At 43.5% G+C, this 24188-nt stretch overlaps 19 non-coding genes across 19 annotated transcripts; all 19 read left to right on the top strand.

Annotated features, from left to right (window-relative positions):
* Positions 1-926: 926 nt before the first annotated feature.
* On the top strand, positions 927-1009 carry TRNAL-UAG (transfer RNA leucine (anticodon UAG)). The gene has a single exon. It is a non-coding gene; the product is annotated as a tRNA-Leu (tRNA).
* Positions 1010-3023: 2014 nt separating this feature from the next.
* TRNAL-UAG (transfer RNA leucine (anticodon UAG)) lies at positions 3024-3106 on the top strand. The gene has a single exon. It is a non-coding gene; the product is annotated as a tRNA-Leu (tRNA).
* Positions 3107-5835: 2729 nt separating this feature from the next.
* TRNAL-CAG (transfer RNA leucine (anticodon CAG)) lies at positions 5836-5918 on the top strand. The gene has a single exon. It is a non-coding gene; the product is annotated as a tRNA-Leu (tRNA).
* A 191-nt stretch (positions 5919-6109) lies between these two features.
* On the top strand, positions 6110-6192 carry TRNAL-AAG (transfer RNA leucine (anticodon AAG)). The gene has a single exon. It is a non-coding gene; the product is annotated as a tRNA-Leu (tRNA).
* Positions 6193-7216: 1024 nt separating this feature from the next.
* Positions 7217-7299, top strand: TRNAL-AAG (transfer RNA leucine (anticodon AAG)). The gene has a single exon. It is a non-coding gene; the product is annotated as a tRNA-Leu (tRNA).
* Positions 7300-7931: 632 nt separating this feature from the next.
* TRNAL-CAG (transfer RNA leucine (anticodon CAG)) lies at positions 7932-8014 on the top strand. The gene has a single exon. It is a non-coding gene; the product is annotated as a tRNA-Leu (tRNA).
* Positions 8015-10027: 2013 nt separating this feature from the next.
* On the top strand, positions 10028-10110 carry TRNAL-CAG (transfer RNA leucine (anticodon CAG)). Its single transcript has one exon. It is a non-coding gene; the product is annotated as a tRNA-Leu (tRNA).
* A 192-nt stretch (positions 10111-10302) lies between these two features.
* Positions 10303-10385, top strand: TRNAL-AAG (transfer RNA leucine (anticodon AAG)). The gene has a single exon. It is a non-coding gene; the product is annotated as a tRNA-Leu (tRNA).
* Positions 10386-11016: 631 nt separating this feature from the next.
* TRNAL-CAG (transfer RNA leucine (anticodon CAG)) lies at positions 11017-11099 on the top strand. The gene has a single exon. It is a non-coding gene; the product is annotated as a tRNA-Leu (tRNA).
* A 2014-nt stretch (positions 11100-13113) lies between these two features.
* On the top strand, positions 13114-13196 carry TRNAL-CAG (transfer RNA leucine (anticodon CAG)). Its single transcript has one exon. It is a non-coding gene; the product is annotated as a tRNA-Leu (tRNA).
* Positions 13197-13387: 191 nt separating this feature from the next.
* On the top strand, positions 13388-13470 carry TRNAL-AAG (transfer RNA leucine (anticodon AAG)). Its single transcript has one exon. It is a non-coding gene; the product is annotated as a tRNA-Leu (tRNA).
* A 1739-nt stretch (positions 13471-15209) lies between these two features.
* Positions 15210-15292, top strand: TRNAL-CAG (transfer RNA leucine (anticodon CAG)). Its single transcript has one exon. It is a non-coding gene; the product is annotated as a tRNA-Leu (tRNA).
* A 192-nt stretch (positions 15293-15484) lies between these two features.
* On the top strand, positions 15485-15567 carry TRNAL-AAG (transfer RNA leucine (anticodon AAG)). Its single transcript has one exon. It is a non-coding gene; the product is annotated as a tRNA-Leu (tRNA).
* Positions 15568-17304: 1737 nt separating this feature from the next.
* TRNAL-CAG (transfer RNA leucine (anticodon CAG)) lies at positions 17305-17387 on the top strand. Its single transcript has one exon. It is a non-coding gene; the product is annotated as a tRNA-Leu (tRNA).
* Positions 17388-18686: 1299 nt separating this feature from the next.
* TRNAL-UAG (transfer RNA leucine (anticodon UAG)) lies at positions 18687-18769 on the top strand. Its single transcript has one exon. It is a non-coding gene; the product is annotated as a tRNA-Leu (tRNA).
* Positions 18770-19675: 906 nt separating this feature from the next.
* On the top strand, positions 19676-19758 carry TRNAL-AAG (transfer RNA leucine (anticodon AAG)). Its single transcript has one exon. It is a non-coding gene; the product is annotated as a tRNA-Leu (tRNA).
* A 1024-nt stretch (positions 19759-20782) lies between these two features.
* TRNAL-UAG (transfer RNA leucine (anticodon UAG)) lies at positions 20783-20865 on the top strand. The gene has a single exon. It is a non-coding gene; the product is annotated as a tRNA-Leu (tRNA).
* Positions 20866-22882: 2017 nt separating this feature from the next.
* TRNAL-UAG (transfer RNA leucine (anticodon UAG)) lies at positions 22883-22965 on the top strand. The gene has a single exon. It is a non-coding gene; the product is annotated as a tRNA-Leu (tRNA).
* A 632-nt stretch (positions 22966-23597) lies between these two features.
* Positions 23598-23680, top strand: TRNAL-CAG (transfer RNA leucine (anticodon CAG)). The gene has a single exon. It is a non-coding gene; the product is annotated as a tRNA-Leu (tRNA).
* The last annotated feature ends 508 nt before the right edge of the window (positions 23681-24188 follow it).

The raw sequence follows: 24188 nt of genomic DNA, 5'->3' as shown, positions 1-24188 counted from the left end.
CTGCAAATTAATTTGCCCAATTCTGTCTTCAAGCTCGTATAATATTCTTCTAGCACTCGTGGTGTTTTATGTGTTTTTTGGGGGGTGCTTAAAAAGTCCCTTTTATTAATGAAATGGGTTACATTCAGTCTTGTGATATTTTTGGTTTCCAATAAGTAGATTGTTAATTTTATGTAACATCATTTTCTAATGCTCCATTCAAGAGATGTTTCCACTATGAAATGCAGAGCAAGGGGAAAGAGCACAAGTGATAGAGTGAGTGAGTGAGAAGGGGTGTTGAGGATGGAGAGAATGAAACAAAGACAGAGTGAGCAAACGGCAGGTAGGCCTAGAAGAGGAGACTAGAAGTGAAGGCGACATACTTTTCCCTGCTTTTGACCTCCCACCCATCCCAAACCGACCACAAACGTACCATCTATGCAACGTTGGTATGCAGAAATTCACGCCTCAGCCAGTGAGGGTGAGTCCCAGGCCAGGGGCTAGAGAGCAAAAGACTGCATGTGCTCAGACATTCCCTGCTAGGGACAGTTGATCTGAAACAAGGTCTGCACTCTTGTATCCAGCAAGGATCTAGAAATCCTGCATGAATCTGCAAGGCACAATGACAGCACACATTTGCATAATATGCCCCACCTTCTGCCTTCCTACTTCCTGTGCAGTAGTTGTTTGTGTAGAGAGAGAGGTCGCAGGCAAGGTAATTTTGTGAGTCGGATACAGGACCCTAAAAAGCTGGTGAGAGGTATGAGGTATTCTAAAAGCATAAAAATTGTACACCTGTGAAATGAAATGCTTTCACATGTGATCTTCTGTGTTTATTGTCCTGTGCATAAAGTTGCACCTTGTGTTTGAAGGTTTAAATTATTTCAGGCTTGCATGGAGGCAGAAATTTCTGAGTGACTTTTATACATTTCTTAAGACTCTGCTCTGTCAGGATGGCCGAGTGGTCTAAGGTGCTGTGTTTAGGCCGCAGTCTCCTCTGGAGGCGTGGGTTCGAATCCCACTTCTGACATGACTTTTGGAGATGTAATCTCCTTTTTCAGGTTAACATCTGATGGAAGTTGCATCTGTTGGTCTTCACCTGGGATGTGATTCCGTCCTCATCTAGTCAAGAGAGCTGGGGTTTCTCATATATTTCGGTTGTATAAAGTCTTGCTGACAAAGTGCAGTCCTTGCTATATGAGCATAGGACCCATGTAAGAGCTCATCTGGAAGAGTCATGCTCTTGTATGCCCTGGCCAGACAGGCCATGCAAATATGGAAGAATGCCTAGCATCTGGTAGACAGTTGGACTCCAGCACACTTACGGCAATTTCCTCAGGGCTGTGATCAGGGGCTGCTTAGATTTGCGTATTCCACCCTATGTTGTGACATTGAAATTCCTTGTTGAATTTGCTTTAGCTAGCCAAGAGGTGGCTGTTGACTTAATTTCAAAGCAGCTTTGGGCCGTTCAAGTGGCTGGTTAATAGCACTTTCTCTTTGTACGCCTTAAAGGCATAAAGAGTTCTTCATAGGTACTGCTCTCTATGGATTGTTCAAAGATCTGTTGGAAGTACTTATAATAGGATAAATAAATTGAGGGCATGCTTTTTCGGTACACCACTTGCATGGCTGTCTGGCCTGTGGAAGGTTCTATAAAAGCAACTCAGGATGGCCGAGTGGTCTAAGGCGCTGCGTTCAGGTCGCAGTCTCTTCTGGAGGCGTGGGTTCAAATCCCACTTCTGACAATTGTGTGTTTACTCTACTTTTTTCTTGAGAGAGAAAAAATCAGATCATTTCCTTCACATGGGCTTATATGGTTGTCTACTTGGAAAAGTGCAGTGAGTTTTTTTCTTGCTCTAGCCACTCATGACCTAAGATGTGTGCTTTTTTTGGTTCACAATATCTTTCCCTCTCTGTAGATGATCAAGCAACCTGTGGTCAGGATGGCCGAATGGTCTAAGGCGCTGCGTTAAGGTCGCAGTCTATCCTGGAGACGTGGGTTCGAATCCCACTTCTGACTAAACTTTAAGTCCATTTTGTCTCTGAGTTCTTTTAGAATCTCAGCTAAAAATTGGCAGTGCATATAATATCTGAATAAGTAACAAACTTCAGTTTCAACTGCAAATTAATTTGCCCAATTCTGTCTTCAAGCTCGTATAATATTCTTCTAGCACTCGTGCTGTTTTATGTGTTTTTTGGGGGGTGCTTAAAAAGTCCCTTTTATTAATGAAATGGGTTACATTCAGTCTTGTGATATTTTTGGTTTCCAATAAGTAGATTGTTAATTTTATGTAACCTCATTTTCTAATGCTCCATTCAAGAGATGTTTCCACTATTAAATGCAGAGCAAGGGGAAAGAGCACAAGTGATAGAGCGAGTGAGTGAGAAGGGGTGTTGAGGATGGAGAAAATGAAACAAAGACAGAGTGAGCGAACGGCAGGTAGGCCTAGAAGAGGAGACTAGAAGTGAAGGCGACATACTTTTCCCTGCTTTTGACCTCCCACCCATCCCAAACCGACCACAAACGTACCATCTATGCAACGTTGGTATGCAGAAATTCACGCCTCAGCCAGTGAGGGTGAGTCCCAGGCCAGGGGCTAGAGAGCAAAAGACTGCATGTGCTCAGACATTCCCTGCTAGGGACAGTTGATCTGAAACAAGGTCTGCACTCTTGTATCCAGCAAGGATCTAGAAATCCTGCATGAATCTGCAAGGCACAATGACAGCACACATTTGCATAATATGCCCCACCTTCGGCCTTCCTACTTCCTGTGCAGTAGTTGTTTGTGTAGAGAGAGAGGTCGCAGGCAAGGTAATTTTGTGAGTCGGATACAGGACCCTAAAAAGCTGGTGAGAGGTATGAGGTATTCTAAAAGCATAAAAATTGTACACCTGTGAAATGAAATGCTTTCACATGTGATCTTCTGTGTTTATTGTCCTGTGCATAAAGTTGCACCTTGTGTTTGAAGGTTTAAATTATTTCAGGCTTGCATGGAGGCAGAAATTTCTGAGTGACTTTTATACATTTCTTAAGACTCTGCTCTGTCAGGATGGCCGAGTGGTCTAAGGCGCTGTGTTTAGGCCGCAGTCTCCTCTGGAGGCGTGGGTTCGAATCCCACTTCTGACATGACTTTTGGAGATGTAATCTCCTTTTTCAGGTTAACATCTGATGGAAGTTGCATCTGTTGGTCTTCACCTGGGATGTGATTCCGTCCTCATCTAGTCAAGAGAGCTGGGGTTTCTCATATATTTCGGTTGTATAAAGTCTTGCTGACAAAGTGCAGTCCTTACTATATGAGCATAGGACCCATGTAAGAGCTCATCTGGAAGAGTCATGCTCTTGTATGCCCTGGCCAGACAGGCCATGCAAATATGGAAGAATGCCTAGCATCTGGTAGACAGTTGGACTCCAGCACACTTACGGCAATTTCCTCAGGGCTGTGATCAGGGGCTGCTTAGATTTGCGTATTCCACCCTATGTTGTGACATTGAAATTCCTTGTTGAATTTGCTTTAGCTAGCCAAGAGGTGGCTGTTGACTCAATTTCAAAGCAGCTTTGGGCCGTTCAAGTGGCTGGTTAATAGCTCTTTCTCTTTGTACGCCTTAAAGGTCTAAAGAGTTCTTCATAGGTACTGCTCTCTATGGATTGTTCAAAGATCTGTTGGAAGTACTTATAATAGGATAAATAAATTGAGGGCATGCCTTTTCGGTACCCCACTTGCATGGCTGTCTGGCCTGTGGAAGGTTTTACAAATGCAAGTCAGGATTGCCGAGTGGTCTAAGGCGCTGTGTTCAGGTCGCAGTCTCTTCTGGAGGCGTGGGTTCAAATCCCACTTCTGACAATTGTGTGTTTACTCTACTTTTTTCTTGAGAGAGAAAAAATCAGATCATTTCCCTCACAATGGCTTATATGGTTGTCTACTTGGAAAAGTGCAGTGAGTTTTTTTCTTGCTCTCGCCACTCATGACCTAAGATGTGTGCTTTTTTTGGTTCACAATATCTTTCCCTCTCTGTAGATGATCAAGCAACATGTGGTCAGGATGGCCGAGTGGTCTAAAGCACTGCGTTAAGGCCGCAGTCTCTCCTGGAGGTGTGGGTTCGAATCCCACGTCTGACAAAACTTTAAGTCCATTTTGTCTCTGAGTTCGTTTAGAATCTCAGCTAAAAATTGGCAGTGCATATAATATCTGAATAAGTAACAAACTTCAGTTTCAACTGCAAATTAATTTGCCCAATTCTGTCTTCAAGCTCGTATAATATTCTTCTAGCACTCGTGGTGTTTTATGTGTTTTTTGGGGGGTGCTTAAAAAGTCCCTTTTATTAATGAAATGGGTTACATTCAGTCTTGTGATATTTTTGGTTTCCAATAAGTAGATTGTTAATTTTATGTAACCTCATTTTCTAATGCTCCATTCAAGAGATGTTTCCACTATGAAATGCAGAGCAAGGGGAAAGAGCACAAGTGATAGAGCGAGTGAGTGAGAAGGGGTGTTGAGGAAGGAGAGAATGAAACAAAGACAGAGTGAGTGAACAGCAGGTAGGCCTAGAAGAGGAGACTAGAAGTGAAGGCGACATACTTTTCCCTGCTTTTGACCTCCCACCCATCCCAAATCGACCACAAACGTACCATCTATGCAACGTTGGTATGCAGAAATTCACGCCTCAGCCAGTGAGTGGGAGTGTCAGGCCAGGGGCTAGAGAGCAAAAGACTGCATGTGCTCAGACGTTCCCTGCTAGGGACAGTTGATCTGAAACAATGTCTGCACTCTTGTATCCAGCAAGGATCTAGAAATCCTGCATGAATCTGCAAGGCACAATGACAGCATACATTTGAATAACATGCCCCACCTTCTGCCTTCCTACTTCCTGTGCAGTAGTTGTTTGTGTAGAGAGAGAGGTCGCAGGCAAGGTAATTTTGTGAGTAGGATACAGGACCCTAAATAGCTGGTGAGAGGTATGAGGTATTCTAAAAGCATAAAAATTGTACACCTGTGAAATGAAATGCTTTCAAATGTGATCTTCTGTGTTTATTGACCTGTGCATAAAGTTGCACCTTGTGTTTGAAGGTTTAAATTATTTCAGGCTTGCATGGAGGCAGAAATTTCTGAGTGACTTTTATACATTTCTTAAGAATCTGCACTGTCAGGATGGCTGAGTGGTCTAAGGAGCTGTGTTTAGGCCGCAGTTTCCTCTGGAGGCGTGGGTTCAAATCCCACTTCTGACATGACTTTTGGAGATGTAATCTCCTTTTTCAGGTTAACATCTGATGGAAGTTGCATCTGTTGGTCTTTACCTGGGATGTGATTCCGTCCTCATCTAGTCAAGAGAGCTGGGGTTTCTCATATATTTCGGTTGTATAAAGTCTTGCTGACAAAGTGCAGTCCTTACTATATGAGCATAGGACCCATGTAAGAGCTCATCTGGAAGAGTCATGCTCTTGTATGCCCTGGCCAGACAGGCCATGCAAATATGGAAGAATGCCTAGCATCTAGTAGACAGTTGGACTCCAGCACACTTACGGCAATTTCCTCAGGGCTGTGATCAGGGGCTGCTTAGATTTGCGTATTCCACCCTATGTTGTGACATTGAAATTCCTTGTTGAATTTGCTTTAGCTAGCCAAGAGGTGGCTGTTGACTCAATTTCAAAGCAGCTTTGGGCCTTTCAAGTGGCTGGTTAATAGCACTTTCTCTTTGTACGCCTTAAAGGTCTAAAGAGTTCTTCATAGGTACTGCTCTCTATGGATTGTTCAAAGATCTGTTGGAAGTACTTATAATAGGATAAATAAACTGAGGGCATGCCTTTTCGGTACCCCACTTTCATGGCTGTCTGGCCTGTGGAAGGTTCCACAAATGCAAGTCAGGATGGCCGAGTGGTCTAAGGCGCTGCGTTCAGGTCGCAGTCTCTTCTGGAGGCGTGGGTTCAAATCCCACTTCTGACAATTGTGTGTTTACTCTACTTTTTTCTTGAGAGAGAAAAAATCAGATCATTTCCCTCACATGGGCTTATATGGTTGTCTGCTTGGAAAAGTGCAGTGAGTTTTTTTCTTGCTCTAGCCACTCATGACCTAAGATGTGTGCTTTTTTTGGTTCACAATATCTTTCCCTCTCTGTAGATGATCAAGCAAATGTGGTCAGGATGGCCGAGTGGTCTAAGGCGCTGCGTTAAGGCCGCAGTCTCTCCTGGAGGCGTGGGTTCGAATCCCACTTCTGACAAACCTTTAAGTCCATTTTGTCTCTGAGTTCTTTTAGAATCTCAGCTAAAAATTGGCAGTGCATATAATATCTGAATAAGTAACAAACTTCAGTTTCAACTGCAAATTAATTTGCCCAATTCTGTCTTCAAGCTCGTATAATATTCTTCTAGCACTCGTGGTGTTTTATGTGTTTTTTGGGGGGTGCTTAAAAAGTCCCTTTTATTAATGAAATGGGTTACATTCAGACTTGTGATATTTTTGGTTTCCAATAAGTAGATTGTTAATTTTATGTAACCTCATTTTCTAATGCTCCATTCAAGAGATGTTTCCACTATGAAATGCAGAGCAAGGGGAAAGAGCACAAGTGATAGAGCGAGTGAGTGAGAAGGGGTGTTGAGGAAGGAGAGAATGAAACAAAGACAGAGTGAGTGAACGGCAGGTAGGCCTAGAAGAGGAGACTAGAAGTGAAGGCGACATACTTTTCCCTGCTTTTGACCTCCCACCCATCCCAAACCGACCACATACGTACCATCTATGCAACGTTGGTATGCAGAAATTCACGCCTCAGCCAGTGAGGGTAAGTCCCAGGCCAGGGGCTAGAGAGCAAAAGACTGCATGTGCTCAGACGTTCCCTGCTAGGGACAGTTGATCTGAAACAAGGTCTGCTCTCTTGTATCCAGCAAGGATCTAGAAATCCTGCATGAATCTGCAAGGCACAATGACAGCATACATTTGCATAATATGCCCCACCTTCTGCCTTCCTACTTCCTGTGCAGTAGTTGTTTGTGTAGAGAGAGAGGTCGCATGCAAGGTAATTTTGTGAGTAGGATACAGGACCCTAAATAGCTGGTGAGAGGTATGAGGTATTCTAAAAGCATAAAAATTGTACACCTGTGAAATGAAATGCTTTCACATGTGATCTTCTGTGTTTATTGTCCTGTGCATAAAGTTGCACCTTGTGTTTGAAGGTTTAAATTATTTCAGGCTTGCATGGAGGCAGAAATTTCTGAGTGACTTTTATACATTTCTTAAGACTCTGCACTGTCAGGATGGCCGAGTGGTCTAAGGCGCTGTGTTAAGGCCGCAGTCTCCTCTGGAGGCGTGGGTTCAAATCCCACTTCTGAAATGACTTTTGGAGATGTAATCTCCTTTTTCAGGTTAACATCTGATGGAAGTTGCATCTGTTGGTCTTCACCTGGGATGTGATTCCGTCCTCATCTAGTCAAGAGAGCTGGGGTTTCTCATATATTTCGGTTGTATAAAGTCTTGCTGACAAAGTGCAGTCCTTACTATATGAGCATAGGACCCATGTAAGAGCTCATCTGGAAGAGTCATGCTCTTGTATGCCCTGGCCAGACAGGCCATGCAAATATGGAAGAATGCCTAGCATCTGGTAGACAGTTGGACTCCAGCACACTTACGGCAATTTCCTCAGGGCTGTGATCAGGGGCTGCTTAGATTTGCGTATTCCACCCTATGTTGTGACATTGAAATTCCTTGTTGAATTTGCTTTAGCTAGCCAAGAGGTGGCTGTTGACTCAATTTCAAAGCAGCTTTGGGCCGTTCAAGTGGCTGGTTAATAGCACTTTCTCTTTGTACGCCTTAAAGGTCTAAAGAGTTCTTCATAGGTACTGCTCTCTATGGATTGTTCAAAGATCTGTTGGAAGTACTTATAATAGGATAAATAAATTGAGGGCATGCCTTTTCGGTACCCCACTTGCATGGCTGTCTGGCCTGTGGAAGGTTCCACAAATGCAAGTCAGGATGGCCGAGTGGTCTAAGGCGCTGCGTTCAGGTCGCAGTCTCTTCTGGAGGCGTGGGTTCAAATCCCACTTCTGACAATTGTGTTTACTCTACTTTTTTCTTGAGAGAGAAAAAATCTGATCATTTGCCTCACATGGGCTTATATGGTTGTCTACTTGGATAAGTGCAGTGAGTTTTTTTCTTGCTCTAGCCACTCATGACCTAAGATGTGTGCTTTTTTTTGTTTCACAATATCTTTCCCTCTCTGTAGATGATCAAGCAACATGTGGTCAGGATGGCCGAGTGGTCTAAGGCGCTGCGTTAAGGCCGCAGTCTCTCCTGGAGGCGTGGGCTCAAATCCCACTTCTGACAAAACTTTAAGTCCATTTTGTCTCTGAGTTCTTTTAGAATCTCAGCTAAAAATTGGCAGTGCATATAATATCTGAATAAGTAACAAACTTCAGTTTCAACTGCAAATTAATTTGCCCAATTCTGTCTTCAAGCTCGTATAATATTCTTCTAGCACTCGTGCTGTTTTATGTGTTTTTTGGGGGGTGCTTAAAAAGTCCCTTTTATTAATGAAATTCGTTACATTCAGTCTTGTGATATTTTTGGTTTCCAATAAGTAGATTGTTAATTTTATGTAACCTCATTTTCTAATGCTCCATTCAAGAGATGTTTCCACTATGAAATGCAGAGCAAGGGGAAAGAGCACAAGTGATAGAGCGAGTGAGTGAGAAGGGGTGTTGAGGAAGGAGAGAATGAAACAAAGACAGAGTGAGTGAACGGCAGGTAGGCCTAGAAGAGGAGACTAGAAGTGAAGGCGACATACTTTTCCATGCTTTTGACCTCCCACCCATCCCAAACCGACCACAAACGTACCATCTATGCAACTTTGGTATGCAGAAATTCACGCCTCAGCCAGTGAGGGTAAGTCCCAGGCCAGGGGCTAGAGAGCAAAAGACTGCATGTGCTCAGACTTTCCCTGCTAGGGACAGTTGATCTGAAACAAGGTCTGCTCTCTTGTATCCAGCAAGGATCTAGAAATCCTGCATGAATCTGCAAGGCACAATGACAGCATACATTTGCATAATATGCCCCACCTTCTGCCTTCCTACTTCCTGTGCAGTAGTTGTTTGTGTAGAGAGAGAGGTCGCAGGCAAGGTAATTTTGTGAGTATAATACAGGACCCTAAATAGCTGGTGAGAGGTATGAGGTATTCTAAAAGCATAAAAATTGTACACCTGTGAAATGAAATGCTTTCACATGTGATCTTCTGTGTTTATTGACCTGTGCATAAAGTTGCACCTTGTGTTTGAAGGTTTAAATTATTTCAGGCTTACATGGAGGCAGAAATTTCTGAGTGACTTTTATAAATTTCTTAAGACTCTGCACTGTCAGGATGGCCGAGTGGTCTAAGGTGCTGTGTTTAGGCCGCAGTCTCCTCTGGAGGCGCGGGTTCAAATCCAACTTCTGACGTGACTTTTGGAGATGTAATCTCCTTTTTCAGGTTAACATCTGATGGAAGTTGCATCTGTTGGTCTTCACCTGGGATGTGATTCCGTCCTCATCTAGTCAAGAGAGCTGGGGTTTCTCATATATTTTGGTTGTATAAAGTCTTGCTGACAAAGTGCAGTCCTTACTATATGAGCATAGGACCCATGTAAGAGCTCATCTGGAAGAGTCATGCTCTTGTATGCCCTGGCCAGACAGGCCATGCAAATATGGAAGAATGCCTAGCATCTGGTAGACAGTTGGACTCCAGCACACTTACGGCAATTTCCTCAGGGCTGTGATCAGGGGCTGCTTAGATTTGCGTATTCCACCCTATGTTGTGACATTGAAATTCCTTGTTGAATTTGCTTTAGCTAGCCAAGAGGTGGCTGTTGACTCAATTTCAAAGCAGCTTTGGGCCTTTCAAGTGGCTGGTTAATAGCACTTTCTCTTTGTACGCCTTAAAGGTCTTAAGAGTTCTTCATAGGTACTGCTCTCTATGGATTGTTCAAAGATCTGTTGGAAGTACTTATAATAGGATAAATAAATTGAGGGCATGCCTTTTCGGTACCCCACTTGCATGGCTGTCTGGCCTGTGGAAGGTTCCACAAATGCAAGTCAGGATGGCCGAGTGGTCTAAGGTGCTGCGTTCAGGTCGCAGTCTCTTCTGGAGGCGTGGGTTCAAATCCCACTTCTGACAATTGTGTGTTTACTCTACTTTTTTCTTGAGAGAGAAAAAATCAGATAATTTCCCTCACATGGGCTTATATGGTTGTCTACTTGGAAAAGTGCAGTGAGTTTTTTTCTTGCTCTAGCCACTCATGACCTAAGTTGTGTGCTTTTTTTGGTTCACAATATCTTTCCCTCTCTGTAGATGATCAAGCAACATGTGGTCAGGATGGCCGAGTGGTCTAAGGCGCTGCGTTAAGGCCGCAGTCTCTCCTGGAGGCGTGGGTTTGAATCCCACTTCTGACATGCCTTTTGGAGATGTAATCTCCTTTTTCAGGTTAACATCTGATGGAAGTTGCATCTGTTGGTCTTCACCTGGGATGTGATTCCGTCCTCATCTAGTCAAGAGCGCTGGGGTTTCTCATATATTTCGGTTGTATAAAGTCTTGCTGACAAAGTGCAGTCCTTACTATATGAGCATAGGACCCATGTAAGAGCTCATCTGGAAGAGTCATGCTCTTGTATGCCCTGGCCAGACAGGCCATGCAAATATGGAAGAATGCCTAGCATCTGGTAGACAGTTGGACTCCAGCACACTTACGGCATTTCCTCAGGGCTGTGATCAGGGGCTGCTTAGATTTGCGTATTCCACCCTATGTTGTGACATTGAAATTCCTTGTTGAATTTGCTTTAGCTAGCCAAGAGGTGGCTGTTGACTCAATTTCAAAGCAGCTTTGGGCCGTTCAAGTGGCTGGTTAATAGCACTTTCTCTTTGTACGCCTTAAAGGCATAAAGAGTTCTTCATAGGTACTGCTCTCTATGGATTGTTCAAAGATCTGTTGGAAGTACTTATAATAGGATAAATAAATTGAGGGCATGCTTTTTCGGTACCCCACTTGCATGGCTGTCTGGCCTGTGGAAGGTTCTATAAATGCAAGTCAGGATGGCCGAGTGGTCTAAGGCGCTGCGTTCAGGTCGCAGTCTCTTCTGGAGGCGTGGGTTCAAATCCCACTTCTGACAATTGTGTGTTTACTCTACTTTTTTCTTGAGAGAGAAAAAATCTGATCATTTCCTTCACATGGGCTTATATGGTTGTCTACTTGGAAAAGTGCAGTGAGTTTTTTTCTTGCTCTAGCCACTCATAACCTAAGATGTGTGCTTTTTTTGGTTCACAATATCTTTCCCTCTCTGTAGATGATCAAGCAACATGTGGTCAGGATGGCCGATTGGTCTAAGGCGCTGCTTTAAGGCCGCAGTCTCTCCTGGAGACGTGGGTTCGAATCCCACTTCTGAAAAAACTTTAAGTCCATTTTGTCTCTGAGTTCTTTTAGAATCTCAGCTAAAAATTGGCAGTGCATATAATATCTGAATAAGTAACAAACTTCAGTTTCAACTGCAAATTAATTTGCCCAATTCTGTCTTCAAGCTCGTATAATATTCTTCTAGCACTCGTGCTGTTTTATGTGTTTTTTGGGGGGTGCTTAAAAAGTCCCTTTTATTAATGAAATGGGTTACATTCAGTCTTGTGATATTTTTGGTTTCCAATAAGTAGATTGTTAATTTTATGTAACCTCATTTTCTAATGCTCCATTCAAGAGATGTTTCCACTATGAAATGCAGAGCAAGGGGAAAGAGCACAAGTGATAGAGCGAGTGAGTGAGAAGGGGTGTTGAGGAAGGAGAGAATGAAACAAAGACAGAGTGAGTGAACGGCAGGTAGGCCTAGAAGAGGAGACTAGAAGTGAAGGCGACATACTTTTCCATGCTTTTGACCTCCCACCCATCCCAAACCGACCACAAACGTACCATCTATGCAACGTTGGTATGCAGAAATTCACGCCTCAGTCAGTGAGGGTAAGTCCCAGGCCAGGGGCTAGAGAGCAAAAGACTGCATGTGCTCAGACGTTCCCTGCTAGGGACAGTTGATCTGAAACAAGGTCTGCTCTCTTGTATCCAGCAAGGATCTCGAAATCCTGCATGAATCTGCAAGGCACAATGACAGCATACATTTGCATAATATGCCCCACCTTCTGCCTTCCTACTTCCTGTGCAGTAGTTGTTTGTGTAGAGAGAGAGGTCGCAGGCAAGGTAATTTTGTGAGTATAATACAGGACCCTAAATAGCTGGTGAGAGGTATGAGGTATTCTAAAAGCATAAAAATTGTACACCTGTGAAATGAAATGCTTTCACATGTGATCTTCTGTGTTTATTGACCTGTGCATAAAGTTGCACCTTGTGTTTGAAGGTTTAAATTATTTCAGGCTTGCATGGAGGCAGAAATTTCTGAGTGACTTTTATACATTTCTTAAGACTCTGCACTGTCAGGATGGCCGAGTGGTCTAAGGCGCTGTGTTTAGGCCGCAGTCTCCTCTGGAGGCGCGGGTTCAAATCCAACTCCTGACGTGACTTTTGGAGATGTAATCTCCTTTTTCAGGTTAACATCTGATGGAAGTTGCATCTGTTGGTCTTCACCTGGGATGTGATTCCGTCCTCATCTAGTCAAGAGAGCTGGGGTTTCTCATATATTTCGGTTGTATAAAGTCTTGCTGACAAAGTGCAGTCCTTACTATATGAGCATAGGACCCATGTAAGAGCTCATCTGGAAGAGTCATGCTCTTGTATGCCCTGGCCAGACAGGCCATGCAAATATGGAAGAATGCCTAGCATCTGGTAGACAGTTGGACTCCAGCACACTTACGGCAATTTCCTTAGGGCTGTGATCAGGGGCTGCTTAGATTTGCGTATTCCACCCTATGTTGTGACATTGAAATTCCTTGTTGAATTTGCTTTAGCTAGCCAAGAGGTGGCTGTTGACTCAATTTCAAAGCAGCTTTGGGCCTTTCAAGTGGCTGGTTAATAGCACTTTCTCTTTGTACGCCTTAAAGGTCTTAAGAGTTCTTCATAGGTACTGCTCTCTATGGATTGTTCAAAGATCTGTTGGAAGTACTTATAATAGGATAAATAAATTGAGGGCATGCCTTTTCGGTACCCCACTTGCATGGCTGTCTGGCCTGTGGAAGGTTCCACAAATGCAAGTCAGGATGGCCGAGTGGTCTAAGGTGCTGCGTTCAGGTCGCAGTCTCTTCTGGAGGCGTGGGTTCAAATCCCACTTCTGACAATTGTGTGTTTACTCTACTTTTTTCTTGAGAGAGAAAAAATCAGATAATTTCCCTCACATGGGCTTATATGGTTGTCTACTTGGAAAAGTGCAGTGAGTTTTTTTCTTGCTCTAGCCACTCATGACCTAAGTTGTGTGCTTTTTTTGGTTCACAATATCTTTCCCTCTCTGTAGATGATCAGTCAAATGTGGTCAGGATGGCCGAGTGGTCTAAGGCGCTGCGTTAAGGCCGCAGTCTCTCCTGGAGGTGTGGGTTCGAATCCCACTTCTGACAAACCTTTAAGTCCATTTTGTCTCTGAGTTCTTTTAGAATCTCAGCTAAAAATTGGCAGTGCATATAATATCTGAATAAGTAACAAACTTCAGTTTCAACTGCAAATTAATTTGCCCAATTCTGTCTTCAAGCTCGTATAATATTCTTCTAGCACTCGTGGTGTTTTATGTGTTTTTTGGGGGGTGCTTAAAAAGTCCCTTTTATTAATGAAATGGGTTACATTCAGACTTGTGATATTTTTGGTTTCCAATAAGTAGATTGATAATTTTATGTAACCTCATTTTCTAATGCTCCATTCAAGAGATGTTTCCACTATGAAATGCAGAGCAAGGGGAAAGAGCACAAGTGATAGAGCGAGTGAGTGAGAAGGGGTGTTGAGGAAGGAGAGAATGAAACAAAGACAGAGTGAGTGAACGGCAGGTAGGCCTAGAAGAGGAGACTAGAAGTGAAGGCGACATACTTTTCCCTGCTTTTGACCTCCCACCCATCCCAAACCGACCACATACGTACCATCTATGCAACGTTGGTATGCAGAAATTCACGCCTCAGCCAGTGAGGGTAAGTCCCAGGCCAGGGGCTAGAGAGCAAAAGACTGCATGTGCTCAGACGTTCTCTGCTAGGGACAGTTGATCTGAAACAAGGTCTGCTCTCTTGTATCCAGCAAGGATCTAGAAATCCTGCATGAATCTGCAAGGCACAATGACAGCATACATTTGCATAATATGCCCCACCTTCTGCCTTCCTACTTCCTGTGCAGTAGTTGTTTGTGTAGAGAGAGAGGTCGCATGCAAGGTAATTTTGTGAGTAGGATACAGGACCCTAAATAGCTGGTGAGAGGTATGAGGTATTCTAAAAGCATAAAAATTGTACACCTGTGAAATGAAATGCTTTCACATGTGATCTTCTGTGTTTATTGTCCTGTGCATAAAGTTGCACCTTGTGTTTGAAGGTTTAAATTATTTCAGGCTTGCATGGAGGCAGAAATTTCTGAGTGACTTTTATACATTTCTTAAGACTCTGCACTGTCAGGATGGCCGAGTGGTCTAAGGTGCTGTGTTTAGGCCGCAGTCTCCTCTGGAGGCGTGGGTTCGAATCCCACTTCTGAAATGACTTTTGGAGATGTAATCTCCTTTTTCAGGTTAACATCTGATGGAAGTTGCATCTGTTGGTCTTCACCTGGGATGTGATTCCGTCCTCATCTAGTCAAGAGAGCTGGGGTTTCTCATATATTTTGGTTGTATAAAGTCTTGCTGACAAAGTGCAGTCCTTACTATATGAGCATAGGACCCATGTAAGAGCTCATCTGGAAGAGTCATGCTCTTGTATGCCCTGGCCAGACAGGCCATGCAAATATGGAAGAATGCCTAGCATCTGGTAGACAGTTGGACTCCAGCACACTTACGGCAATTTCCTCAGGGCTGTGATCAGGGGCTGCTTAGATTTGCGTATTCCACCCTATGTTGTGACATTGAAATTCCTTGTTGAATTTGCTTTAGCTAGCCAAGAGGTGGCTGTTGACTCAATTTCAAAGCAGCTTTGGGCCGTTCAAGTGGCTGGTTAATAGCACTTTCTCTTTGTACGCCTTAAAGGTCTTAAGAGTTCTTCATAGGTACTGCTCTCTATGGATTGTTCAAAGATCTGTTGGAAGTACTTATAATAGGATAAATAAATTGAGGGCATGCCTTTTCGGTACCCCACTTGCATGGCTGTCTGGCCTGTGGAAGGTTCCACAAATGCAAGTCAGGATGGCCGAGTGGTCTAAGGCACTGCGTTCAGGTCGCAGTCTCTTCTGGAGGCGTGGGTTCAAATCCCACTTCTGACAATTGTGTGTTTACTCTACTTTTTTCTTGAGAGAGAAAAAATCTGATCATTTGCCTCACATGGGCTTATATGGTTGTCTACTTGGAAAAGTGCAGTGAGTTTTTTTCTTGCTCTAGCCACTCATGACCTAAGATGTGTGCTTTTTTTGTTTCACAATATCTTTCCCTCTCTGTAGATGATCAAGCAACATGTGGTCAGGATGGCCGAGTGGTCTAAGGCGCTGCGTTAAGGCCGCAGTCTCTCCTGGAGGCGTGGGTTCAAATCCCACTTCTGACAAAACTTTAAGTCCACTTGTCTCGGAGTTCTTTTAGAATCTCAGCTAAAAATTGGCAGTGCATATAATATCTGAATAAGTAACAAACTTCAGTTTCAACTGCAAATTAATTTGCCCAATTCTGTCTTCAAGCTCGTATAATATTCTTCTAGCACTCGTGGTGTTTTATGTGTTTTTTGGGGGGTGCTCAAAAAGTCCCTTTTATTAATGAAATGGGTTACATTCAGTCTTGTGATATTTTTGGTTTCCAATAAGTAGATTGTTAATTTTATGTAACCTCATTTTCTAATGCTCCATTCAAGAGATGTTTCCACTATGAAATGCAGAGCAAGGGGAAAGAGCACAAGTGATAGAGCGAGTGAGTGAGAAGGGGTGTTGAGGATGGAGAGAATGAAACAAAGACAGAGTGAGTGAACGGCAGGTAGGCCTAGAAGAGGAGACTAGAAGTGAAGGCGACATACTTTTCCCTGCTTTTGACCTCCCACCCATCCCAAACCGACCACAAACGTACCATCTGTGCAACGTTGGTATGCAGAAATTCACGCCTCAGCCAGTGAGGGTGAGTCCAAGGCCAGGGGCTAGAGAGCAAAAGACTGCATGTGCTCAGACGTTCCCTGCTAGGGACAGTTGATCTGAAACAAGGTCTGCTCTCTTGTATCCAGCAAGGATCTAGAAATCCTGCATGAATCTGCAAGGCACAATGACAGCATACATTTGCATAATATGCCCCACCTTCTGCCTTCCTACTTCCTGTGCAGTAGTTGTTTGTTTAGAGAGAGAGGTCGCAGGGAAGGTAATTTTGTGAGTAGGATACAGGACCCTAAATAGCTGGTGAGAGGTATGAGGTATTCTAAAAGCATAAAAATTGTACACCTGTGAAATGAAATGCTTTCACATGTGATCTTCTGTGTTTATTGTCCTGTGCATAAAGTTGCACCTTGTGTTTGAAGGTTTAAATTATTTCAGGCTTGCATGGAGGCAGAAATTTCTGAGTGACTTTTATACATTTCTTAAGACTCTGCACTGTCAGGATGGCCGAGTGGTCTAAGGCGCTGTGTTTAGGCCGCAGTCTCCTCTGGAGCCATGGGTTCAAATCTCACTTCTGACATGACTTTTTGAGATATAATCTCCTTTTTCAGGTTAACATCTGATGGAAGTTGCATTTGTTGGTCTTCACCTGGGATGTGATTCCGTCCTCATCTTGTCGAGAGAGCTGGGGTTTCTCATATATTTCGGTTGTATAAAGTCTTGCTGACAAAGTGCAGTCCTTACTATATGAGCATAGGACCCATGTAAGAGCTCATCTGGAAGAGTCATGCTCTTGTATGCCCTGGCCAGACAGGCCATGCAAATATGGAAGAATGCCTAGCATCTGGTAGACAGTTGGACTCCAGCACACTTACGGCAATTTCCTCAGGGCTGTGATCAGGGGCTGCTTAGATTTGCGTATTCCACCTATGTTGTGACATTGAAATTCCTTGTTGAATTTGCTTTAGCTAGCCAAGAGGTGGCTGTTGACTCAATTTCCAAGCAGCTTTGGGCCGTTCAAGTGGCTGGTTAATAGCACTTTCTCTTTGTACGCCTTAAAGGTCTAAAGAGTTCTTCATAGGTACTGCTCTCTATGGATTGTTCAAAGATCTGTTGGAAGTACTTATAATAGGATAAATAAATTGAGGGCATGCCTTTTCGGTACCCCTTTTGCATGGCTGTCTGGCCTGTGGAAGGTTTTGCAAATGCAAGTCAGGATGGCCGAGTGGTCTAAGGCGCTGTGTTCAGGTCGCAGTCTCTTTTGGAGGCGTGGGTTCAAATCCCACTTCTGACAATTGTGTGTTTACTCTACTTTTTTCTTGAGAGAGAAAAAATCAAATAATTTCCCTCACAATGGCTTATATGGTTGTCTACTTGGAAAAGTGCAGTGAGTTTTTTTCTTGCTCTCGCCACTCATGACCTAAGATGTGTGCTTTTTTTTGTTCACAATATCTTTCCCTCTCTGTAGATTATCAAGCAACAAGTGGTCAGGATGGCCGAGTGGTCTAAAGCACTGCGTTAAGGCTGCAGTCTCTCCTGGAGGTGTGGGTTCGAATGCCACGTCTGACAAAACTTTAAGTCCATTTTGTCTCTGAGTTCTTTTAGAATCTCAGCTAAAAATTAGCAGTGCATATAATATCTGAATAAGTAACAAACTTCAGTTTCAACTGCAAATTAATTTGCCCAATTCTGTCTTCAAGCTCGTATAATATTCTTCTAGCACTCGTGCTGTTTTATGTGTTTTTTGGGGGGTGCTTAAAAAGTCCCTTTTATTAATGAAATGGGTTACATTCAGTCTTGTGATATTTTTGGTTTCCAATAAGTAGATTGTTAATTTTATGTAACATCATTTTCTAATGCTCCATTCAAGAGATGTTTCCACTATGAAATGCAGAGCAAGGGGAAAGAGCACAAGTGATCGAGCGAGTGAGTGAGAAGGGGTGTTGAGGATGGAGAGAATGAAACAAAGACAGAGTGAGCGAACGGCAGGTAGGCCTAGAAGAGGAGACTAGAAGTGAAGGCGACATACTTTTCCCTGCTTTTGACCTCCCACCCATCCCAAACCGACCACAAACGTACCATCTATGCAACGTTGGTATGCCGAAATTCACGCCTCAGCCAGTGAGGGTGAGTCCCAGGCCAGGGGCTAGAGAGCAAAAGACTGCATGTGCTCAGACGTTCCCTGCTAGGGACAGTTGATCTGAAACAAGGTCTGCACTCTTCTATCCAGCAAGGATCTAGAAATCCTGCATGAATCTGCAAGGCACAATGACAGCACACATTTGCATAATATGCCCTACCTTCTGCCTTCCTACTTCCTGTGCAGTAGTTGTTTGTGTAGAGAGAGAGGTCGCAGGCAAGGTAATTTTGTGAGTCGGATACAGGACCCTAAAAAGCTGGTGAGAGGTATGAGGTATTCTAAAAGCATAAAAATTGTACACCTGTGAAATGAAATGCTTTCACATGTGATCTTCTGTGTTTATTGTCCTGTGCATAAAGTTGCACCTTGTGTTTGAAGGTTTAAATTATTTCAGGCTTGCATGGAGGCAGAAATTTCTGAGTGACTTTTATACATTTCTTAAGACTCTGCTCTGTCAGGATGGCCGAGTGGTCTAAGGCGCTGTGTTTAGGCCGCAGTCTCCTCTGGAGGCGTGGGTTCGAATCCCACTTCTGACATGACTTTTGGAGATGTAATCTCCTTTTTCAGGTTAACATCTGATGGAAGTTGCATCTGTTGGTCTTCACCTGGGATGTGATTCCGTCCTCATCTAGTCAAGAGAGCTGGGGTTTCTCATATATTTCGGTTGTATAAAGTCTTGCTGACAAAGTGCAGTCCTTACTATATGAGCATAGGACCCATGTAAGAGCTCATCTGGAAGAGTCATGCTCTTGTATGCCCTGGCCAGACAGGCAATGCAAATATGGAAGAATGCCTAGCATCTGGTAGACAGTTGGACTCCAGCACACTTACGGCAATTTCCTCAGGGCTGTGATCAGGGGCTGCTTAGATTTGCGTATTCCACCCTATGTTGTGACATTGAAATTCCTTGTTGAATTTGCTTTAGCTAGCCAAGAGGTGGCTGTTGACTCAATTTCAAAGCAGCTTTGGGCCGTTCAAGTGGCTGGTTAATAGCACTTTCTCTTTGTACGCCTTAAAGGTCTAAAGAGTTCTTCATAGGTACTGCTCTCTATGGATTGTTCAAAGATCTGTTGGAAGTACTTATAATAGGATAAATAAATTGAGGGCATGCCTTTTCGGTACCCCACTTGCATTGCTGTCTGGCCTGTGGAAGGTTCCACAAATGCAAGGCAGGATGGGTGAGTGGTCTAAGGCGCTGCTTTCAGGTCGCAGTCTCTTCTGGAGGCGTGGGTTCAAATCCCACTTCTGACAATTGTGTGTTTTCTCTACTTTTTTCTTGAGAGAGAAAAAATCAGATCATTTCCCTCACATGGGCTTATATGGTTGTCTACTTGGAAAAGTGCAGTGAGTTTTTTTCTTGCTCTAGCCACTCATGACCTAAGATGTGTGCTTTTTTTGGTTCACAATATCTTTCCCTCTCTGAAGATGATCAAGCACAAGTGGTCAGGATGGCCGAGTGGTCTAAGGCGCTGCGTTAAGGCCGCAGTCTCTCCTGGAGGCGTGGGTTCGAATCCCACTTCTGACAAAACTTTAAGTCCATTTTGTCTCTGAGTTCTTTTAGAATCTCAGCTAAAAATTGGCAGTGCATATAATATCTGGATAAGTAACAAACTTCAGTTTCAACTGCAAATTAATTTGCCCAATTCTGTCTTCAAGCTCGTATAATATTCTTCTAGCACTCGTGGTGTTTTATGTGTTTTTTGGGGGTTGCTCAAAAAGTCCCTTTTATTAATGAAATGGGTTACATTCAGTCTTGTGATATTTTTGGTTTCCAATAAGTAGATTGTTAATTTTATGTAACCTCATTTTCTAATGCTCCATTCAAGAGATGTTTCCACTATGAAATGCAGAGCAAGGGGAAAGAGCACAAGTGATAGAGCGAGTGAGTGAGAAGGGGTGTTGAGGAAGGAGAGAATGAAACAAAGACAGAGTGAGTGAACGGCAGGTATGCCTAGAGGAGGAGACTAGAAGTGAAGGCGACATACTTTTCCCTGCTTTTGACCTCCCACCCATCCCAAACCGACCACAAACGTACCATCTATGCAACGTTGGTATGCAGAAATTCACGCCTCAGCCAGTGAGGGTGAGTCCCAGGCCAGGGGCTAGAGAGCAAAAGACTGCATGTGCGCAGATGTTCCCTGCTAGGGACAGTTGATCTGAAACAAGGTCTGCACTCTTGTATCCAGCAAGGATCTAGAAATCCTGCATGAATCTGCAAGGCACAATGACAGCACACATTTGCATAATATGCCCCACCTTCTGCCTTCCTACTTCCTGTGCAGTAGTTGTTTGTGTAGAGAGAGAGGTCGCAGGCAAGGTAATTTTGTGAGTCGGATACAGGACCCTAAAAAGCTGGTGAGAGGTATGAGGTATTCTAAAAGCATAAAAATTGTACACCTGTGAAATGAAATGCTTTCACATGTGATCTTCTGTGTTTATTGTCCTGTGCATAAAGTTGCACCTTGTGTTTGAAGGTTTAAATTATTTCAGGCTTGCATGGAGGCAGAAATTTCTGAGTGACTTTTATACATTTCTTAAGACTCTGCTCTGTCAGGATGGCCGAGTGGTCTAAGGCGCTGTGTTTAGGCCGCAGACTCCTCTGGAGGCGTGGGTTCGAATCCCACTTCTGACATGACATTTGGAGATGTAATCTCCTTTTTCAGGTTAACATCTGATGGAAGTTGCATCTGTTGGTCTTCACCTGGGATGTGATTCCGTCCTCATCTAGTCAAGAGAGCTGGGGTTTCTCATATATTTCGGTTGTATAAAGTCTTGCTGACAAAGTGCAGTCCTTACTATATGAGCATAGGACCCATGTAAGAGCTCATCTGGAAGAGTCATGCTCTTGTATGCCCTGGCCAGACAGGCCATGCAAATATGGAAGAATGCCTAGCATCTGGTAGACAGTTGGACTCCAGCACACTTACGGCAATTTCCTCAGGGCTGTGATCAGGGGCTGCTTAGATTTGCGTATTCCACCCTATGTTGTGACATTGAAATTCCTTGTTGAATTTGCTTTAGCTAGCCAAGAGGTGGCTGTTGACTCAATTTCAAAGCAGCTTTGGGCCGTTCAAGTGGCTGGTTAATAGCACTTTCTCTTTGTACGCCTTAAAGGCATAAAGAGTTCTTCATAGGTACTGCTCTCTATGGATTGTTCAAAGATCTGTTGGAAGTACTTATAATAGGATAAATAAATTGAGGGCATGCTTTTTCGGTACCCCACTTGCATGGCTGTCTGGCCTGTGGAAGGTTCTATAAATGCAAGTCAGGATGGCCGAGTGGTCTAAGGCGCTGCGTTCAGGTCGCAGTCTCTTCTGGATGCGTGGGTTCAAATCCCACTTCTGACAATTGTGTGTTTACTCTACTTTTTTCTTGAGAGAGAAAAAATCAGATCATTTCCTTCACATGGGCTTATATGGTTGTCTACTTGGAAAAGTGCAGTGAGTTTTTTTCTTGCTCTAGCCACTCATGACCTAAGATGTGTGCTTTTTTTGGTTCACAATATCTTTCCCTCTCTGTAGATGATCAAGCAACATGTGGTCAGAATGGCCGAGTGGTCTAAGGCACTGCGTTAAGGCCGCAGTCTCTCCTGGAGACGTGGGTTTGAATCCCACTTCTGACAAAACTTTAAGTCCATTTTGTCTCTGAGTTCTTTTAGAATCTCAGCCAAAAATTGGCAGTGCATATAATATCTGAATAAGTAACAAACTTCAGTTTCAACTGCAAATTAATTTGCCCAATACTGTCTTCAAGCTCGTATAATATTCTTCTAGCACTCGTGCTGTTTTATGTGTTTTTTGGGGGGTGCTTAAAAAGTCCCTTTTATTAATGAAATGGGTTACATTCAGTCTTGTGATATTTTTGGTTTCCAATAAGTAGATTGTTAATTTTATGTAACCTCATTTTCTAATGCTCCATTCAAGAGATGTTTCTACTATGAAATGCAGAGCAAGGGGAAAGAGCACAAGTGATAGAGCGAGTGAGTGAGAAGGGGTGTTGAGGATGGAGAGAATGAAATAAAGACAGAGTGAGTGAATGGCAGGTAAGCCTAGAAGAGGAGACTAGAAGTGAAGGCGACATACTTTTCCCTGCTTTTGAACTCCCACCCATCCCAAACCGACCACAAACGTACCATCTGTGCAACGTTGGTATGCAGAAATTCACGCCTCAGCCAGTGAGGGTGAGTCCAAGGCCAGGGGCTAGAGAGCAAAAGACTGCATGTGCTCAGACGTTCCCTGCTAGGGACAGTTGATCTGAAACAAGGTCTGCTCTCTTGTATCCAGCAAGGATCTAGAAATCCTGCATGAATCTGCAAGGCACAATGACAGCATACATTTGCATAATATGCCCCACCTTCTGCCTTCCTACTTCCTGTGCAGTAGTTGTTTGTTTAGAGAGAGAGGTCGCAGGCAAGGTAATTTTGTGAGGAGTAGGATACAGGACCCTAAATAGCTGGTGAGAGGTATGAGGTATTCTAAAAGCATAAAAATTGTACACCTGTGAAATGAAATGCTTTCACATGTGATCTTCTGTGATTATTGTCCTGTGCATAAAGTTGCACCTTGTGTTTGAAGGTTTAAATTATTTCAGGCTTGCATGGAGGCAGAAATTTCTGAGTGACTTTTATACATTTCTTAAGACTCTGCTCTGTCAGGATGGCCGAGTGGTCTAAGGCGCTGTGTTTAGGCCGCAGTCTCCTCTGGAGGCGTGGGTTCGAATCCCACTTCTGACATGACTTTTGGAGATGTAATCTCCTTTTTCAGGTTAACATCTGATGGAAGTTGCATCTGTTGGTCTTCACCTGGGATGTGATTCCGTCCTCATCTAGTCAAGAGAGCTGGGGTTTCTCATATATTTCGGTTGTATAAAGTCTTGCTGACAAAGTGCAGTCCTTACTATATGAGCATAGGACCCATGTAAGAGCTCATCTGGAAGAGTCATGCTCTTGTATGCCCTGGCCAGACAGGCCATGCAAATATGGAAGAATGCCTAGCATCTGGTAGACAGTTGGACTCCAGCACACTTACGGCAATTTCCTCAGGGCTGTGATCAGGGGCTGCTTAGATTTGCGTATTCCACCCTATGTTGTGACATTGAAATTCCTTGTTGAATTTGCTTTAGCTAGCCAAGAGGGGGCTGTTGACTCAATTTCAAAGCAGCTTTGGGCCGTTCAAGTGGCTGGTTAATAGCACTTTCTCTTTGTACGCCTTAAAGGTCTAAAGAGTTCTTCATAGGTACTGCTCTCTATGGATTGTTCAAAGATCTGCTGGAAGTACTTATAATAAGATAAATAAATTGAGGGCATGCCTTTTCGGTACCCCACTTGCATGGCTGTCTGGCCTGTGGAAGGTTTTACAAATGCAAGTCAGGATGGCCGAGTGGTCTAAGGTGCTGTGTTCAGGTCGCAGTCTCTTTTGGAGGCGTGGGTTCAAATCCCACTTCTGACAATTGTGTGTTTACTCTACTTTTTTCTTGAGAGAGAAAAAATCAGATCATTTCCCTCACAATGGCTTATATGGTTGTCTACTTGGAAAAGTGCAGTGAATTTTTTCTTGCTCTCGCCACTCATGACCTAAGATGTGTGCTTTTTTTGGTTCACAATATCTTTCCCTCTCTGTAGATGATCAAGCAACATGTGGTCAGGATGGCCGAGTGGTCTAAAGCACTGCGTTAAGGCCGCAGTCTCTCCTGGAGGTGTGGGTTCGAATCCCACGTCTGACAAAACTTTAAGTCTATTTTGTCTCTGAGTTCTTTTAGAATCTCAGCTAAAAATTGGCAGTGCATATAATATCTGAATAAGTAACAAACTTCAGTTTCAACTGCAAATTAATTTGCCCAATTCTGTCTTCAAGCTCGTATAATATTCTTCTAGCACTCGTGGTGTTTTATGTGTTTTTTGGGGGGTGCTTAAAAAGTCCCTTTTATTAATGAAATGGGTTACATTCAGTCTTGTGA

The sequence above is a fragment of the Lissotriton vulgaris genome, chromosome 8 (genome assembly GCF_964263255.1).
Source record: "Lissotriton vulgaris chromosome 8, aLisVul1.2, whole genome shotgun sequence".
NCBI lineage: Eukaryota > Metazoa > Chordata > Amphibia > Caudata > Salamandridae > Lissotriton > Lissotriton vulgaris.
Note: the sequence above shows the minus strand (reverse complement) of the source record. Positions and strands in the feature narration are given on the sequence as shown.